This window comes from Taeniopygia guttata, chromosome 1 (genome assembly GCF_048771995.1).
Source record: "Taeniopygia guttata chromosome 1, bTaeGut7.mat, whole genome shotgun sequence".
NCBI classification, from domain to species: domain Eukaryota; kingdom Metazoa; phylum Chordata; class Aves; order Passeriformes; family Estrildidae; genus Taeniopygia; species Taeniopygia guttata.
Genome location: NC_133024.1, coordinates 96489730 through 96508914, shown reverse-complemented (window position 1 = coordinate 96508914; position 19185 = coordinate 96489730). Strand labels below are relative to the sequence as shown.

The 19185-nt window shown below is 40.2% G+C and overlaps 1 long non-coding RNA gene across 1 annotated transcript in view; it reads left to right on the top strand.

The window, feature by feature from the left end:
* Positions 1–4265: 4265 nt before the first annotated feature.
* LOC140680342 (uncharacterized) overlaps positions 4266–19185 on the top strand; it is an 80669-nt gene continuing 65749 nt past the window's right edge. The window contains exons 1-3 of the long non-coding RNA XR_012051511.1: positions 4266–4883; positions 8308–8448; positions 14718–14951. This is a non-coding gene — a long non-coding RNA (uncharacterized lncRNA). The remainder of the gene's footprint in view (positions 4884–8307; positions 8449–14717; positions 14952–19185) is intronic.

Genomic DNA, 19185 nt, shown 5'->3' with positions numbered 1-19185 from the left:
TTTTTTCAGAGCCTATCCCTATCAAAGGAATCTTTGCTTTCCCTCTTTCATCCCACAAACTTTTTCTTCCCACAAAATCGCTGGGACTTCCCACTCCCCCCCCACCCCTCCCCCCCCAGAAACTGGGTATCAGTGCTGAAGATTCTGCAGCAACTGAAGGCCTTCTGCACTGTGCTTTCTGGCTTAATCTGCCTCAGCTAAAGGATAATCCAGTGACCTTTTGATGCCCTGACTGGCAGTGCCACATGTGTTCATTAAGGGAGTCCCAGCATCCCTCGCTGATGTAGCCAGACACAGGAATTGTAACAAATGCTTTGTTGATGAAGTCCAGTCCTTCCAGAATATTCCTCATTTTAGTTCTGAGTTGTAGAGAAAGCTGCTGGACAAGTGGTTAACTCCTTTGTTTTACTAATTATGTGTAAACCCTCATCCTCTTGGGACTAGTATTATAGGAAATTGCTTCCCTCCCTCCAGCTCATCCCACTGTACCAAGGGCAGTTGCTGCAGCCTTTGTTTAGTGTTTACATCCATCTGTTCTTTTTACAAAATTGTTTATGAAAAAAATTGTTTTCTCTGTGTTGTGTATATCTTTCCTTCTCTGCTCTGTCCTGTTGTATACTTAATGCTTTCCATGCCTCTGCATTTCTCAGCCATGAACCCCCCAGAAAGTTTAACACTTCTCAGTGTGGAGTTGTCTTTAGGAGCCATCCTGTGCTCACCACAGTGAAATAAGGATGGTGAGGGAAGAAAAGGGATCTTATCAGGATCTATGGTACATAGGTACATACATGTATCACTGCTGTGAGGAACAGGAAATGAATATGAATATTTTTTCTACTCAGGGACCAGAGAAGAGAAGGGGTAGTTTCCCTGCTCTACATCTGCCTCTAGAACTTCTCTCCTTTGAGTCCATTTTAAGAAATCCCACCCAGAGGGTCTATATTCTCTTTCTTACTTTCTGAAGCAATGTACTAGATTGACTTGGCAAGATCAGTAACACTCTCAGACTCAGGATATTAGTTGCAGGTTTATTTTCTGGAACTATATAAAAAGTTCTTTTTAAAGATATTAACTATGAATGGCTCTTTATTAGAACCAAAAAATATTTTATTTACTAGATGGAATAACTATTCTGACTCAAGAGATAAATGCTCTTATGGAGTCCTGCTTTTGTATAGGCAAGCCTGGAGGGATGGGCTGACAGATTCTTTTTAATCCCCTTGGAAACACGGCTGGGGAGAGGGATTATTTCCTTCAAGGAAAAATGCAGATTTGGCACCCTAAAGCTATGTGTCTGAACTTGCTGGGTAGTGTGCATTCTGCTGCTTTATGCTAGATGAATACAAGGGAGTCAGGCATCTCTGTAATTTGTTAAATAGCCAGTCCAGCAGGAATGTAGAAGATCAAGTTTTGACAACTTTCTCTTCCTGGGCAGGAATTTCAGCTCCTTCCCTCTTCCTCCCTTCCCAGTTTTTCTGAGGACAGGTTATGAAATGCAAGGCTGAAGAGTATTTGCAGGCAGATCTTCCTCAGGGTGACCTGGTAGTGCTATGCCATCCATTATTAATGTGCAGATGTTAGAAAAAAATAGGGAACAGTACTGAGAGGTGAGACATGCTGGGAGTGAGACATAATGCAGCTCCTCCTCCAGGCAGTAGCCCAGTATTTTCCACAAAGCTCTGGGGTGTAAACAGGAGAGAGGAAACTCTGCCCAGACAACCCTTATCACTTGAAGAACAAGGCATGTAGAAGGCAGATGATAACAATTAAATAGCCTTACACAGAGAATGAGATTTAAACTAAATTTTACATGCTCAGGTAAATGTCTTGACCATTTGAATGAAGGAGTGTGAATTTGGGGGGGCACCAGTGCTGACTGAAATTTTTGGTTTAGGTCCTGACAAGTGTTTGCTTGGTTTGGAATGAAACGTGGAATTATTTCCAAGAAAATAAAACCAAAATCTTCAGTGTTATGCTCTTTATTTTGGCCCAAAGACCAGCTCTTGAACTGGAAATATCCATTCCAGGGCACATGCCTTGTAGCAAAGTGCTCATTTAGATGTAAGATGGATAAAAGCAATAGTGTGGTCCTTCAGGCTGCTGTGCCAAGGTTGCTAAGGTGTCTTCAGGAGGACAGAGATGCTGGTTATGACTTGCAAAAGAAATAAGTTATTGCAAGAAAAATTATCTTCTCTCTCTTTCTTTTCCTTATCTCAGACATTTTGGACCATGCTAAGATTTTGGTCCTAGAGGTATGGCCATTCAGTGAATTCTGAATTAGTTCCTTGCTAAATAATCTGAAAGAACTCAAGAAAGCTGAAAAGCATGACCTTAGGTGGGGTACAAGCTTGTATTCATCTTGTTAGTTCTCATAGTTACTTATTGCACACAACAATTCAAAATATGCATAATTTACTTTGTATGCACTGCACTCAATGTGGTGTCTGAAGGTTTATACATCATATGTAAGAAATCTCAGAGAGCAATGAAATGTTCTGCTTCTTTGACATGGAAACAACTGAACCCCCTCTAGGATTTTTGGAATAAGACCACGCTAAACACTCGCATATTATTTGCAAAGCTGGCCATGTAAATTTGTGCTGAAAACCGAGATTTTCTTCCAGGTGTGTCTTTAACCTGTTTTTCTATTGTAACATTAAAATCTGGCCCTCACAAGCAGCAGAGTGATGGTTAAGAAATCTGTGTTTACTGAAAACATACTGGGCACTGAGTATGTTCAGTGAACTTGTCTGTCTTCAGAGCTGGCTGTGAGCACTAGTGTGAATGCAGATGAGAGCACCTGCAGGTATAAGGAAGCCATATGAAAATTATTGGTGGTCCTTGGAAATAGATGCTTTATACAATGAAACTTTAGCAGAAAAAAAATCTAGTCTATCAAGAGGAGGAAACAACAGGTATTTGCAAGAGAAAAGTTCCCAAATATGGCAAATACAATTGTAGTCTATAGTATATGTGTGTAGGTAAGTAAAGCTTGCGGTGGAAATGAGGGAATAACCAGTGTCAGTTCTTTACCCTGAGGAGATGTTATGTCATCCTGTAGCTTTTTCAGCTGATTTAAATATTACTGTGCCCATTTTAAAGCCCTTGGAGACAGGTATGTGCGCATTTCTGGAAGCCCTGCTTAACAACCTTTGTATTGTCAAGGATGAAAGTTCTATTTAAAGGACCACCTCAGACCCTATCTGCAGCAAATGGATTTTAAATATCTCAAAATATGTCTTTTAAGACTGGGAGCTTTGCCTTGGTAGTCAGCCTTAGCATATGCTCTTTCCTTACCTCCATGCAGTGTAGCACATGCACCACACAACTCTCTTCTTGCCACAAGAGCAAAGCTTCAGGTGTGCTCATATGAAACCTGCCTGCACACATCCACATTTCTCCTTCTTCCTTAGTTCATGATGAAAGAACAGCTATCTAGACTGAACACTCTGTTCTGTTTTGGCTTATGAGACACGTGACCCTTAACCAGCTCATTTGTATTTTACACTGCATTTCACATAACGGGGCTTTTTTTTAATTATTATTATTCAGTTATGTTTTCCAGTGAATATATAGGTACAATACAAAATGCATAGTATGACTTTAAAGGGATGCATTATTTTCTCTTACTATGCTGTCAGTACTGTCAGCATACTCTCACAAGCAGGATTAGATTCTTTCTTCCACAAAGACTTCAAACCTTTCTAATGTTTTGTTTATTTTTCCCCTCTTAGGTTGTTAAGTATAGTCTGCAAGAGTTTGCTCTTCTGGAAGATAAGTGCAGGAATAATCCAACTTTCCTCTCTTTAGTAATTGACTGGATTTCTAAACATAAGTGACTGGAAATGTCCTAGCCAATGAGGATTTGTTCAATGAACTGGGAAAACACTTTGAACTTCAGAAATACATGCTTGGTGAAGGATTGATTAATTAAATTCATTCTCTCCTGTCATCAGTACTTTGGGAGAATGGGCAGATTTTTTTACGGGAAGTTCTTAGCACAGCTCCCCAGGGTTGACCTCTCCAATACCTGCACTCAGTGGGTTCCTGCTGCCTTTGCTGCATGTGCACAAAATTTGCCTTCTCCTCTACCCTCACCCTTTGTCTGTGTGAATCCCTCCCTGCAGCCGTGGATGCTCAGCCCCATCTGTCCCAGGTCTGTCTCCTTGGGAAGCAAACCAGGCCCCTCCAGGCCTTGCTGCATCCCACAGCTCTTGGCAACAGGTTTGTGACCCCGGGGCACTGGCACACCTGAAACCCATTGTCCTAGGGTGATGTTATGGTGTTTGTACCTCCAATCGTGTGTTCTGTTTATGTTTGATACTATGTTCTGTGCTTTCAGAACTGACTCTGAAAGTGAAGGTTTGTTTTGCCTTGTTATCATCTGGTTCACCTCCCCCCATGGTCTGCTGTCTAGAAAAGGCTAGTGCTGGCTGGCTGGCTTTGCTTTGCTTGCTTGCTTGCTTGGCTTGCTTGCTTTGCCTGCTTTTTTTGCTTTGCTTGCTTCTGCTTTTGCCTTTGCTTCCTAGTTAGGTTAGCTAAGCAGTCCAATTCTTTCCCTGGACTGTTGCTTTTTCCTTTCCTCTTCCTGAATACCATCCAACCTGCTCTGGACATCTGGGAAACACCAGGGAACACCAGGAGCCTGCATTTTGTGATCTGCAGCAGCCATCCCCAGTGCTGGAGAGCAATCCCCAGCATCCAGACCCGGGTGACCACTCCCAGGAAAGACTTTCTGGATTTGTTCATCTCTTCAGAGTGGTGAAAGAGTTTCTGTTGTCATCTGGTGTTGTTAATTGTTTTGGTGCTGGGGAGTGCTTTGTTCGTTGAATAAACAGGTTCTTTTCCACTTCTCTCTCCGAGGAAATTTTTCCCTGAACCAGGTGGGTGGAGAGGGGCCGTGGGGGTTTATTTCCTGGGGGCTCCTTTCAGAGGGTTTTCCCCAAATTTGCCCTAAACTAGGACACCCATGCATTGCTTTAGCCCATGAGGAGCTGATGCTCCACAGGTGCTGCCTGAAGAGGGTGTAGGGGAGGGCTGGTGTCCAGGGATAATCTGGGGAAACGCAGAGCTGTTCCTGTGTACTGCTCAGTATTGTGGGGCTGGGACACTGATTGACCTCTGGTAGCCCTGCCTTGCTACCCTTTTATCTTGCATCCCTTATCAGAGAGTATTCATAGGCAAATAAGAAAAATTAGGTTCTCAGAAATGAGATACCCTGAAGGTGTGTTTAACCACTGAATAAATTTTCTTTTTATGAGGACTGAAACTATGAAGGGTTATAGGGGTAAGAAAACAAAAATAAAATTACAAAAAATGGCTACCTAGCTGTGTGTTTGGATGAAGTGGAAGGTATCCGCAATGGAAGACAAACTCCACCATATACCCCTGAACCAATTTCATGAGGTACTCTCTGTTTTCTTGCTTTGTGGAAGAATGAGGTTTATGCAAATTTTAAACTGACAAAAATCACATTAAGTATGGATTTTAAAGGTAACAAGAAAATAAGTTTTTGTTGTTTTGCATAATAATAATAGCAACAATAGTTAAAAACATTAATTGAAAACAAAGTTTTTGAGATGCCATGTCAGGTTTTTTCTCCCTGATGAAACAATCTGTACTCCAATAATTGATTTAAAGGAAAAAAAAAAAACAAAACAAAACAAAAACAAAGTCATGCTCAGCAATGGGAGTGCTGGTGAAAATCCCTGTTTGTCGGGGCTCTAATAAAAATTGTTTTGGTCGGTGCTCCCAGACTTTTAATATTTCCTAACTGCTGGACCTGCTTAGTGATAGAGGAATTCTTCAGCTGTATGTTAAGGCTTTTCTTTGTGTTTTTTTCTCCCCTATAAATGTCCTTATAAGGGTTCTCTCCTTTTCCTGGGTCCAGCTCAGAGTGGGGATGGGCTGGGGCATGGGAAGCAGCAGATAGGGAGAGGCTGGTTGGGATTTGGAGCAAGCTGTGAATAAATTCTCTCCAGCAGAGGTAACACAGGAGATCTGGCAGCCAGTGGAGCAGGACTGACCTAGCATTTTCTGCAGGGCTTCTATAAAAATGTGGGCCGGTTTGCAGCCTGCTCTGTGAGGCTTTTCCTCCTCTGCCCCAAGGCCCTCCCAGGCCTCTGTGCAGGGGCCATTGCACCCCATAATGCTCCAAGAGATGACTCTGGACCACAATCATATACAAAACAAAAATGTACATCCCTATCCCTCCCTACAAACCTTGTGATTACTTATCAAGATGAAGGAACAGGACACTGGTGAAAACCCACCTGGAGGACTGTGTCCAGCCCTGGGGGCCCAGCATAAGAAGGATGTGGGCCATGAAGATGGTAAGAGAGCTGGAGTACTCTTCCTGTGAGGAGAGGCTGAGAGTTGGGACTGTTCTGCCTGGAGGAGTGTCTGGGATGACCCTTTAGCACCTTCCAGTACCTGAAGGGGACCTACAAGAAGTTGGATGTGGGCTTTTGACAAGGACATGTAGAGACAAGCACAGAACAGTTTAAAGTGAAAGAGAGTAGATTTAGACTAGATACAATGAAGAATTTGCTTACAATGAAGGTGAGGCACTAGAGCAGGATGCCCGGAGAAGTTGTTGATGTCCCATTCCTGTGAGTGTTCAAGGCCAGGCTGAAGGAAGCTTTGAGCAACCTGCTCTTGTGGAAGGTGTCCCTGCTTATGGCAGGGGGTCTGGACTAGAGGAACTTTAAGAGTCCCTTCCAAACAAAACTATTCTGTGATTCTCTGCTTCTGTTCTGAGGCAAAGCCCTGTGCTGGCTTACATGGTGCTCACAACCTCTGTAGTTAATATCCTTTCACCTGGTGAAGCTGCTAAAGAGACTGACTGACACCCAGTATTATTGTCTTCTAAACCCTAAAATTTTGGGGTCAAAGTATTTGGACAGAAGCTATAAAAAGAGGAAACAAAAGTGAGAAATGTGGCTTGTTTTTTGCCTGAGGACTTTTTGTAGCAACACTCAGGAGACTGACGCAGGCTGAGGGAGCAGTTGCAATCAGTGTCCATCAGGATTTTCAAAGAGGCATCTCTGGTTCTTATGGTAATCAGAAATGAAATAATTTCAGAGATGTGATCCCACTTATTCCCATTTTTTCCCCTTATTTGAATGCTAACAATTTAGATTTTTGAGGGCTTTGAATTAAACATTTTCTAAGCAGTGTATCTCTCCTTCATGCTGTACACTTGGCTTGGAGATGATATCTAGCTTTTTTCCATCTTTTGTTATTTTAAATACATGATCAGCATTGAGTCATTTACGCTCAGTGCTGATAATTACAGATACATAAGGAGTAAACAACTTTATCCAGTGTCATAGTAGGAGTGTTTCTGTAAAGTGTAGGGCCAAGGAAAACTTAAGGCTCAGGGCTAAGTGAATGAAACCTGAATATAATCCTACTAAGAAATTGATTACAAAAATCTGAAATGAAATTGCAAACAAGGCTCTCTGTATGACATATCTCATCCCCTCCGGATTAAGAACCAGCTGAATCCTACCAATAATTTAGAGAAAAGCAATTGCAGAGCCCTTCAGAAGATAACTACATATCCTATTTGCAGTTTGAGACCTAGTCAAGCAGACAGGCATAAGCAAACCCTTGGAGATGATATGAGTTAGTCTGTTGAATCACTTAAACTAGAGGATTATGTAGATTATTTATTTTATGGATTTTTACACTCACTCGGCTCTACTACAATAACAAAGTTTTGACTGTTTAATTTTCATTTAAGTATCTATATTTCATTTCTTAGGCAAACATAGCACAGCTTCTGCACTGTAACTCTGTGGTTTTATATTTCTTTATACACACACAGAGCTGAAGAAGCCAAACTTACCTTTGGCATCTAAATGTGAGGGAGCTTCGGTATTTTATTCATTAAATGTGAGTCCATTGAATTCTTCTTTTTCCTGTAGACCATTTGCAAATATTAATTGTGGCAAATCCTTCCTCTCCAAATCATACTCTTGACCACTCAATACAGCTGAACTTTTGGATGGCATGAAATGAGGATGTAAGTGGTCTGTGTGAGCCTCATCTCCATACTGGAGGTTAAGAAGGAGAAGGGTGAGAGGAAAAAGACCTAAGTAAGGCTTGAAGATATTTTTTTCCTATGGTGTGCCAATTTTGTATGCAATGCCATTTGTCTCCAACTGTCTTGGAATTTCGAAAACTTTTATTTCTACTTCCTTAAGTAGGGCCCAGTCAAAGTATAGATGCCTAATTGTTCTGACACACCTATTCAGGTCCACAATAATTTTCCTAATTAGACTGTTTTTGGGATTCATTCAGTTGTCTACCTTGGATATCTGAGGGATTCAGAGCATGGAGAACAAGGTCCACTTTGGAGCCTTCACAGACATAAGCTGCTGCTTCTTCCTTCCTGCAAGGAAGCTGAACTTGCATTGAAATCTCTGGGGATTATGCACAGAGGTAAGAGACAGAATGGCCTTTCTTTAAAATCTTTTTATTGTTTCAAGTTTGCCTTATCAAAGAGGTGAAGAGAAAGAAGGCTCATGGTAGTGACTTTCAGGGAACTTGTAGAAGAGCCAAAGATCTGTTCCCTAATGCTACAAAGCCTAAAAATCTACAGGGAAAATAGTATTGCAGGCTTTGACTCACTATTCCCTCTGTCTTGAGGGGCATTATTGTCCCTCACAGCAGAGAAGTCATGCATGTTATGCTAATCAAAACTACTAACATGCAAATATTTCCTTTCCCCAAACAAGCAAAAAAAAAAAAAACCAACAAAAAACAAAAACAAAACAAAAAAAAACCCCAAAAAACCCCAAAACAACTTCAAGCTCAGAATTTAAGTAATGTTTAGAATGATGCAACAGCAGTAGCACATTGATCATCTCTCACTTTCTGTAAAAAAGTATTCTTGCTTTGTATGATACAGTGTCCAATTGAGGCTTTGCTCTAAGTACCATGGAAATGATAGACAGATGCATGGATGGATGGATAGATAGAAAGACAGAAAGTCTGTCTTTGCTCCATACAGCTTATATAAGGATGGTCTGTATTACAATTGAATTATTTTTATTTATAGAAGGCAAGAGTGAGGGAAAAAGACTACAAACACGGTCATAAGGAACTTTAAATAATCTTTCTGGACAGACTATTTGCATCAATAAAAATCTTCACATTTCTACCTTTAAAAACTCTCATCTCTGTAATTTTTAACTTGGGAAAAACTTTCAGAGAAAGTTTTAGAATGGCATTTTAGAACAGCTGGCAAAGCAAAATAATTTACACATAACTTTGTTGGTAAAGTGCTTTTATTATTGGATTTCTGCTATGATTTTATTATTTAATAGTAGCAGATTCTTGAGATTTCTGTAAAATTGGGTCAGTCTCATCAAGTTTCAGCAAACTCTTTTGTTCTTTGAAAAGAGAAATTCAGCATTAATTAGCTAACTTCTTCAGGGTGGTTTTTCTTCCAGTAGGATGTGTACACTGATGATAGCAGTGTAAGTAGCACAAAAAATACCTTCAATCTTTGCATGGTATCCAAACCTCTGAAATGCCAAAGTTCATACATCTGCCACAGGTGAATGGGTTTGGTAAAAAGAAAACAGCCTTGGGGTTTGCAACAAAGTAAAAGATCAATTACAAAATGTTAATGATTAAAAAAGAAACACCCCACTCCCCCTCAACATTTGCACTTTAATTCTTCTCTAAGACCACTAAAAATCTCTGGAGATTCTGCTTTTGTTAAAGCTTTAGGCCCCGTAGCAAACTGGTCTTTATTCCAGATGGGGATACAGATTTCTCAAACTGACCCAACTTTTTAGGGATTGAACAGACCTCAGAAACTTCACACATGCTTGAGGTTTGCCCATGAGCCAGCTGCCCCCCTTTGCCACTGGCTGGGTCAGGGAGAAAACAGACACAAGGACATCTGTCTTGAATGGAGAGGTCCTGGGGAGAAGGATGCCCCACCTGCCCAAACCTGAAGGGCCAGGAGAAAGCCTGTGGGGCCTTGGCAGCCTTTCCGTGCTTTAATTGCTGATCCTCATCCCCACCTGTCTAAAAGAGTGCCAGAAACTGTCATTCACACAGCTTTAGCAAAAACCCTGCACTTTTAGCATTGCGAGTTTTATTACTGGAGTGCTTCAAATAAAAAAGCATTCATTGTCTGGCTAAGGTGGAAATTTGCTCTATAGTTTTAATACAAAATATTAATTGTATTGAAGTGCAAAGTAATTTTAAACCAAAATGGTGTGTGATTTCAGCACAGAGCATAGGTGAGCATTGCCCCCATTCATGCAACTTCAAGGAACTGCAAAACTAGTGTATACAGCTACTCTCACCTATGTGGGGTTTGAGCTTGTAGTCAATTGATTACAGCATACTAGCCTTTGGAAGGAGTGATGAAAACAATAGCCAAACATCATGCCAAAAATACTTTTGATAGAAAGTGATTTTTTAAAGTGTTGAGCTGACTTTGAAGCTTGTAGATTGATTTTTTTTTAAAAGACTGTTCTGCTAGAAATAGCACTTAAAGGAAAAAATGCATTTACTAAGCTACTCTCTCCTTCGAGTGGCAAGTGAGTTCAGTTCTTTTATTTAATATATACTACTTTTAATCACACATTTTTGGTAAACCCGCTTGGAAGAGGAGGGGGAAATAAATGGGATCATTGTTTGTTTCTAAGCCCCAGTGTCTGCTAGAAATTATTACAGTTTGTTTCACAACGGGGTGTGAATTACTTGGTTGCAGTCAACCATTGTTTAGAAATATATTTTGGAATGTTTCCTTTATGAAAGGTTTTTATTTGCTTAGGATTCATGATTCTGTATTTCTTTCAGCTGTTCACATATTCTGTTGCTACAGAATTGCTCACTTTTATAATGATGGGTTCAACTAATAACCAGACATTTGTTTCAAACTACGTCTTGAAGCATGGTGTAAAATCTAGCTCCTGAAAGCTGCATTAAAACAGGATCTCCTACATTGTACACTCTGCTAACAGTGATCCTAGGATTTAACTTTTAATAGAAATTTTCTATTATTTCCCGGAAATAATTAAATAAAAGGTGGTCCTAAGTTTTTGCAAATGGGGTGAACCTATTTTCAAATGTGATGATTTAGATTGAGCTGTTTTGGATCTTTTTAATATGTTGGAAGACAGCAGTTGTTTTTCCCATTTTGTCTTACCATACATGAATTAGCTACATAAAATACATCTGAGTTCAATAGCGCTGGATGATCAGGGAGACCAAGGCCTAATTTTGTCAGTGGGAGAGAAATTGAGGTTTTCTTTTAAGTGTTGATTAGAACTAGATCACTTCTGGATTAATCAATTTAATCCAAATATTGCCATTGCCCCTCCTCTCCCTTCCATTTGTCAGAGGGAGGAATGTGCCTGTGGGAAGCACAGACGTGTGGCTGTGCTGGTAAAGGCAGTAGAGTTGGAGTTAGTGCTTTTCTCACACAGTGACAGTGCTTGAGGGACCAAGCTGAACACCAAAATTCAGACTCCAGCTTCTGGCTCAAAGGTGCCATGCTGGATGCCCAGAATGTACTGCTCATGGGCCTGTACTTGTTGCTTGGTAACCACTTTTGAAGACAAACTTTGCCTTTGGGATTTAATGAATTTTGGCATTCTGGAAATGAGGGACATGGATGAAAATTAAACCTTGCTAACCACATAACTATTTTTGATCAAAATTTTGAACTTTCATATCTTTATTATTCTCCTGTTGTTGGTTTTTAGGAGCTATCTTATTTTATTTTGGATCTATTTTACTCTATGAAAGTGAGCAGGTTACCTCAGTAGAAAAAAAAAAATCTCTGAAATTGTGATATGTGGTGTTTGTGTCACAGTTGCCATCCTTCATTGTATTCATTATGTGGAGACATACAGATACAGATAGGAAAGGACCTCAATCACCCTGTTCAGCCCACTGCTAACTTAGCCACATGATGCCAACACCTGAGAAATTCATCTTTATAGACTTAAGTTCTAATCCCACTACTCTTTTTGAAGGGCTGCTACACAGCTTTGCTTTGTAGATGATTAGAGACCATTTTCCAATTTTATGTGAATGTCCTCAGTCAGAATTGTCCTTACAGCTGCATCTGTAGGTTCTTCCCCCTGGGCAGAAGAGGCTATTTTTCTGATCTGAAAGCTCTTTATCCTCTTTATGTTTAATATAAATGCTGGGTCCAGACACCTGCGGCTGCAAAATGGTGTTTAGATTTTCTTCCTTCTTTCACCATTTTCCAGACTGCTGCTACGTTCTTCCTACAAAAAATTAAAGGAGTTAGAGCTTAAGTTTGTCAAGATGATATTCCTATAGAAAGATTTGGTTTTTCCCCATGATGGTTTTTTCCTCATGAGGTTTCTTATTTGCAAGTTATTGATCCTAAGGTTATTTTTAGCTTTTCTTTTGCCCATCTGCTGCCATATCATTTGGTTTGGATATTGAAAAGTCGGTGTAGACCTTTGTGTTTGAAGCCTCAGTAAATATGATACTACACGAGTACTACAGCAGGAGCCCACGAGATTGTTTGTCCTGCTGTGCAAATTGGAAATCTTATTCTCCTTCCTCTCACCTCTCCACCCTCTCAGGCAGAGGAGGTAGATCAGAGAATAAGGACAGTTACTGCATTCCTCTGACGGTCCTTATATTTTAATTACACAGAGTGGTTTTTTTTTTAGCAAATACCATCTTGTTTTTGCTGCAAGTCATTCTGTTAAACACTTCCTATGAAATTCAGTGTAGAAGACAAACTCTGGGCAGTCCTGAAATCCTATACAATGCCCAGGCTGATCATCTGTTAGGGTTTCAGCATGTTCTGCAGTGCCATGGCTCCCTTTCCTGGTGGTTGTTTGCTCATGTGAGTTGGCCTGAGGTGCTTCTTTCCTCTCCAAAGGAATTTGCCTTTATATTATTTTGCATCTACTGTACACAATTATGTTTTCTCACTTTGCTTCGTGATCTGACTTCTGATGCACGTGGGATGTTCCAAGGTCAAACAGACGTGTTGTGTGTCCCTTTTCCTGCCTCCTGTGATCATCTCCAACAAAGACAATTTTAATTGGTGCCACTGAGACAATGCAGAGTCAATGGTTTTGTATTAGAGATGAGATTTGATTCAGAGTTTGTAGTTGCACTTCCAGGTTCTGGTTTGTAGGAAAAAGCCATTTTTAGTAATACTTTGCTATTTGATCCTGGCACATTTTGCACTGCATGCAGTTTGGGTTTGTTTACATATACATAAGATTGCCAGGTCTCAATTGAAATTGGTATTTTAGAAACATGGAGAGAACTGGCAGGCAGGAGGTACCACAAACCTTACGTGTACAGCATTTCTTGGTTCTTTCATTGGAGACTGAGCCAAATGTTGGTTTGCTGCCTGGTGATACTGCAGTTTTGTAACCTCTGTGAAATAAATACAGTTAGGCTTATGCCTGTGGGTTTTAGTGAATATATATTTTATAGGTTGTTTTCTGGAGGAAAACTGCTTTTGAAGTCAGTTGGAATTTGACATATTTTGTGCCCTGAACATGCAGCATAATTGCCTAGCCAGTCAATGAGTTGCTCTGCTCACCTAAGATGCAGATTGGATTTAATTTTTCCCTTGGTTGGACATTATCTATTCCAGTTTTGTCTGGCTTTGGAACATAAATTGATTTTTTTATTTTCATTTGAGTTCCTCTGGGAGATCTTTAAAATGAAATCAGAAATTGATGATAAGAAAAGCAGAGCTAATAAACACTGTGCATACCCAGCTACTGAGCTTATATCCTTGCCACATTTGGGAAAGCCTTGGGGTGTATTGGATTGGAGCCTAACTTCTTTTTTTTTCCTCTCCTAGTTTATCATAATTTAGCATAGTAATTCTTATCAGCCACCTAGAGCACTGGGCAGAGGAAGCATCAGCTAACGTTGGTCTCATGATTTTCCTTTGTCAGTACAGATGGCAGCATTCCTAAAGCTGAATTAATTGGGATAACTTCCTGCCACTGTCCATGGGGGCAAATGGGGCAAATGGATGTGCTCTGGAACTATTCCCTTCCCAGACCCACTCCCTGCAAGAAATGGTTGGGAGGAAAGGAATTTTGTGGGCACTGGAGCTATTTCCCATTAGGGGACAAACTTAATCAGCAGGATTTTGGAATGTAACGCATGCTATTAGGACTGCTCAAGGCTGTTAAACAGCAGAGAGAAAAAGCCAGTTGTGACTTCATGTTTTGAATGATGGGATCAGTTTTTAGAGAGGAGAATGCTATGGATGACCTACAGTGTAATTGCTGTCAGGACCTCCAAAACGTCAATCTCGCTGGATGCTCAGAGTTATGGGTGAGAAGGGAAGGCCCATCTCAACAAACAGGCTCACTGTGTCCTGGTTTTCATAGTCTCTGTTTCATAAAGACAAAATTCAGGTATATTCAGTTTGAAAATTAGGACACTTACATTTAGATGTCTATGTGTAGGTGTCACCATGTGAGCAAAGTGAGTTCAGCAGAAATCAGACAGCTGTCCAGGAGATCACTTACAGCTCTGTTTTCAGACGAGGCAGTTTGAACATGGTGGGAACTGAAGCCCCAAGCTGACATGGTGTCACATACGTATGACAATATGTCAGTGGTTTTAGAGGAATCCCGCCCTTTATGTCTATTTTCTGCTTTGCTGTTTTGGTTTTTGGTTTTTCATATAGGGCAATAATAATTACATTCTCCCATCAGAAGTTGAAGAGGACTCCAGCTAAAATCACTAAATTCTTGTACCAGCTCATGTAAAGATGGACATTTCACATTTCTTGAAGAACCTGGCTTTGTGTGCAAACTGGTGGGGGTGCTGGTCACGGAAAAAGAGCAAAGGCATCAGCAGCTTTCAATACTAAAACCCAGCACAAGGAAAGCAGAAGGCTATCAAGGCTATGTCTCCAAATAGCTTGGGATCCACCCACCCTTATGAAGGTAAGCTGCTTCCTGTGTTTCTAATTATTCAGAAGTAATTACTTTCAGTAGTATTATTTATACAGCAAGATTTTACTTTGAAAAATGACCTGTTGCTTGTGCAGCTGATGTTAAATGAACATGCAAGTTTTGGCTCAGGGCTGGTGTGACCAAGTGAGATGAACTGAGTCAATATCTGTACCAGTGAAATGAATCCAGTAACATTTAGATCAGATGTTTTCCCCCTCACTCCCCTTTGCATTCAATCTGTGTTTCACCAGTATACTGTAGTGGCACCTGAATAAACACTTGCAAATATTTATAATTCCCCACCTTCTCATAGGGGGCTTTCTGAGATCTTTCCCACAACTCTCCCATATAAAACAGTTGAATCCCTCTTCTTTCTTAATATAAACATGAAGGTAATGTGCCCCTTGTCACAGCAGACATCTGTTATATGTATAGTAGTTATTCTGTAGCTCACAGATTAATCATTGTGCTCCATCTCATTTTGCACTGCAATCCACAAATTACAGTGATTCCTTGAAGAGACGGAAATCAGGTTTTTTTGTTGTATTATTAATAAACTTCAAATCACTCCCATATTCACAAATGGATTTTTGAGATTTGTTCCAGTCTCCAGATGACAAATATTGGCTGCTAAAGACACTTTACTCTGATCGGCTTTGCTAATTGCCATAAATTAATTTAATTGAACATTAGCTATTTCTGTAAAGGGCTCATCACAGGAAGGCCTTCTGGACTTGTGTAAATTTATATTTAACATCCCATGATAAATGTACGCCTTTCAACAATTGGTTTGCAACTCCTAACAAATGTTTTTATTCCATTTTATAAGTTATGAGTTCAGCCACTGCATCAAAAATAACCATGGCTTAGATTTGCATTAAGACAAGTAACTCTTGAAATGAATTTCCAGTCTTTTGGGAATCAGCAGGCTTTCCATAAAATGAGGATCTTCCTCCCATTTTTCCTGAATGTTTATGTTTTATATAACAAGACAATTAAAAATATCCACGAAGGCACTGCAGTAATTCATATGTTGGGCATGATGCAGTAAAGGAATTTGTTCCAAACCAGATCTGTGCTTTTTTTGGATTAGGCTTAACATTTCCATCACTGGAAAATAATTATATATTAATAGAAATACTAGTTATGCTTGGGATTCATTCTCATATTGCCACCCTCCAAAGAAGGGCTTGAAGGAATGCTGGGTCAGCTCTTTTGAGACCATCTTCATTCTATTCTTTAGGGCAGAAATTTGGTGTTCCAAATACAATCCTGAATGGTTTATTTTGCCATTACAGCAGCATTGGCAAACCTTGAATTGTGCTACCAAGACTACTTTGCTATGGCTGAGCAGCTGAGCACGTTGTGCAGTCCCCTGCTATGTGTTAGGATTTTATTTTCCATACAACCAAGTGATTCCTGCTACAAATATTGGAAAGCTAAGCAGAAAGAAGTGGTGAACACTCAACCCAATCCCTGATATGCAGCTAAATGATATTTTGAGGTATTTTGATATTGAAAAAATGTGAGGAGGACAATGCACCCATCTAGCAGGAGTGTCAAAGGACTGAAAATAAAATGACAAATATCCATAATGTCTAATATTATGGGTGAGTTCTTTGGGTTTTTTTTCACAGCACAGGTTTTAAAAAGTCTTAACTTCAAAACTTCCTTATCCTGGAAGGAAGAGTTCAAGAGTGATTTCTGGGAGATGTCTCTAGAGTATTCATTTAATATATATAATTCATATAATACCATATATACATATATGTGTGTGTATGTGTAAATATGTGTATGTTTATTTATTGTTCTCAATAAGCCTTTGTCATACAATTTCCCTACGCATTTGGTTTGCATTACAGCATGGGCTAATGCAACTACTCTTGGAGAAGACTTGTACAAATATACATCAGTTTAATCTATTTGTGCTAATAGAAAGGATTCTCTGTGATTTTCTTGGCTATGCTGAGTTTATACCACAAACATCCACTTTACAGAATTGCCCGTGGTTTATCTTCATTAGCCTCAGGTTTTATAATTCTCTCTCCTTCATATGGCTTGAATTTTGTGCAGACCCATGGACTGCATACACTGGGAGCTAGCCTGGAATTCGGGAGAAGCAGGGTTTTTTTTTCTTCTCTATGATATTTGTCATTTTTGACTCCAGGCAAACCCTTTGTGCCTCTTACTCTTCCTGCATTTCTGTCTGGTTAGAATCTGAGACCAAGCTCCTCAGGGACTGACTTTGTACCCACATGGTGACTTGAGAAATCTGTGGATGTCTAGATGTCACCATAACTCCCAAAAAGTGTTTGCTTTAGGAAAAAAATTAATCAGAAATAAAATATATTTTCAGTATTTTCTCATGACTTGCTATGTCCACCTACAGGCTTGTTGTATGGCTATAAATGTTTTTGCAGCTACACAAAGGGAAATATGCATCCTTTTTCCTGGAATGGGGCCTCACGTAGACTTTACTTCTTTGGGGGCATTTGTATGCTCTCTTTCCTTCAGGTCTGTCTCATATATTGTCAGTGCTGTGTGTTTTTTTGCAAACCTGAGTCTTTGTAGATGTAAGGACTCTGACTCTTTGGTATGGGTGGAGGAAACCACTGCCATCATGTTCTGCCTTGGGCTCTGCAGAGTGCCAGGTTTGGGACAGTCAGCACTGTCTCCAGTAGCTGGATCAGCTGGATCTTGAACTAGAGGCTCATGCTCCCACTGCTTGAAACAACTCTGATAGTTAATTCTGTGCATTATATCACCATTAAACTTTTTAACCCAACACCCTTAACCTTACAGGTTAGGTTAGCTGAAGATGACTGGTCTCCCTGCTGAGCTCTGCTCTGGTGTGATGAAAGTGTGGGTGAGGTTGGCTACTACTATTTGCACTCTGAAGTTGTGCATCTGCTTGTTATGTAGAGTTTTGGGGTGTTGTTGCTTGGGCAGCTAGCAGCTGAGAAAGCTGCTTCAAATGTGCAGTGGCTTGTGATCAGAACCTGGCAGATATATTCAGTTAAAATTTAATTCCAGGCTTGTGGTTTACCCTTGAGAGGTTTTCTTCCATCTAACAGCAGCACTGAGCTCTCATCCAGACTGAAGCTGAGTCAGCTTTCTCTTTTCCAGGTACTTATCTTCTGAAGTACTGAAACATCTTATGCATTTCACTGCCTCCTGTGTCATGGGAACCCCAGTAAAAGCAAATGACTGGAGGATAGCTTGCCTTTCTAGCATTTCCAGGCACAGCAATAAGACAAGTTCGTGGAAGAGCTCTCCACCCAGGCCTATTAAACATTAAGATGCTGATGTGACCATTGGCTTAGAAAGTTTTAGCTTCTGCAGGGCCAGGAACTAGTATAATATACAAGGGAAAGATCTGTCTGCTTTCCCTTGTCTCTCACTCTGTTCCAAAATATTAACTACTCTCACATCATCTCCTGAATTAAAAGGATTTTCAGTGTGGTCCTGCAGAGATGGATTTCTCTTCCTAACTTAGAGTGTTTCTCAGCTATTTGAGAGCACTGTGTGGTCTCCACAGAAAGCTGTCAAGGGACCAGATCATGAGCTGGACAAAATGTATGCATTGTATGACATTTAATATGAATGTTTTAGTAATCTCTAATGGACCAAAAGAGTGATCTGCACTGAGTGGGGGCAGACATCAGGGCTGACTAAGGACAGTCATCTTAAAAATGCAAGTTAACAGTCCCATCAGTGCTCATTTTTGTATCATGTGTTCCTGGATGTCTACAAGCAAAGTGGGACTGAAAAATCCTGCTGAATAGTCTGAAAAACTGAGCTATGTAGATTGTCATGGGGCACTTGAATTAGCAGAAAAACTTGACTCCAGAAGAAAGGGAGCAGCTGGGGAGATAGGAATGTATCTGAATTCAGGATCCCAGGACCTGCAGCAGGGAGAGGCAAGATAGAGGTTCTGGCAGAGTGCAGCGGAAATGGATAACATAGTTAAGCAGGAGCTTGACTATGGCTGAGGATTTTGAGTTATGATTTAGTCATTTATGTTTTCCTTCTGTACTTATGTCTAAAACCCCTTCTTTAAATCTTGCAAAGTAGAGAGTCCTGATAACAATGTCTATGCATTTGTCATTAAACTTAGGTTGAAGTAGTAGAGGTAATGCTGGTAAACCTAGGGTATGTTGTTCCCATGGTGGTGGTAGATCAGAGTAAAGAAGAGTACTGGTAATGTAGAGAGTTTGCTCAAAGA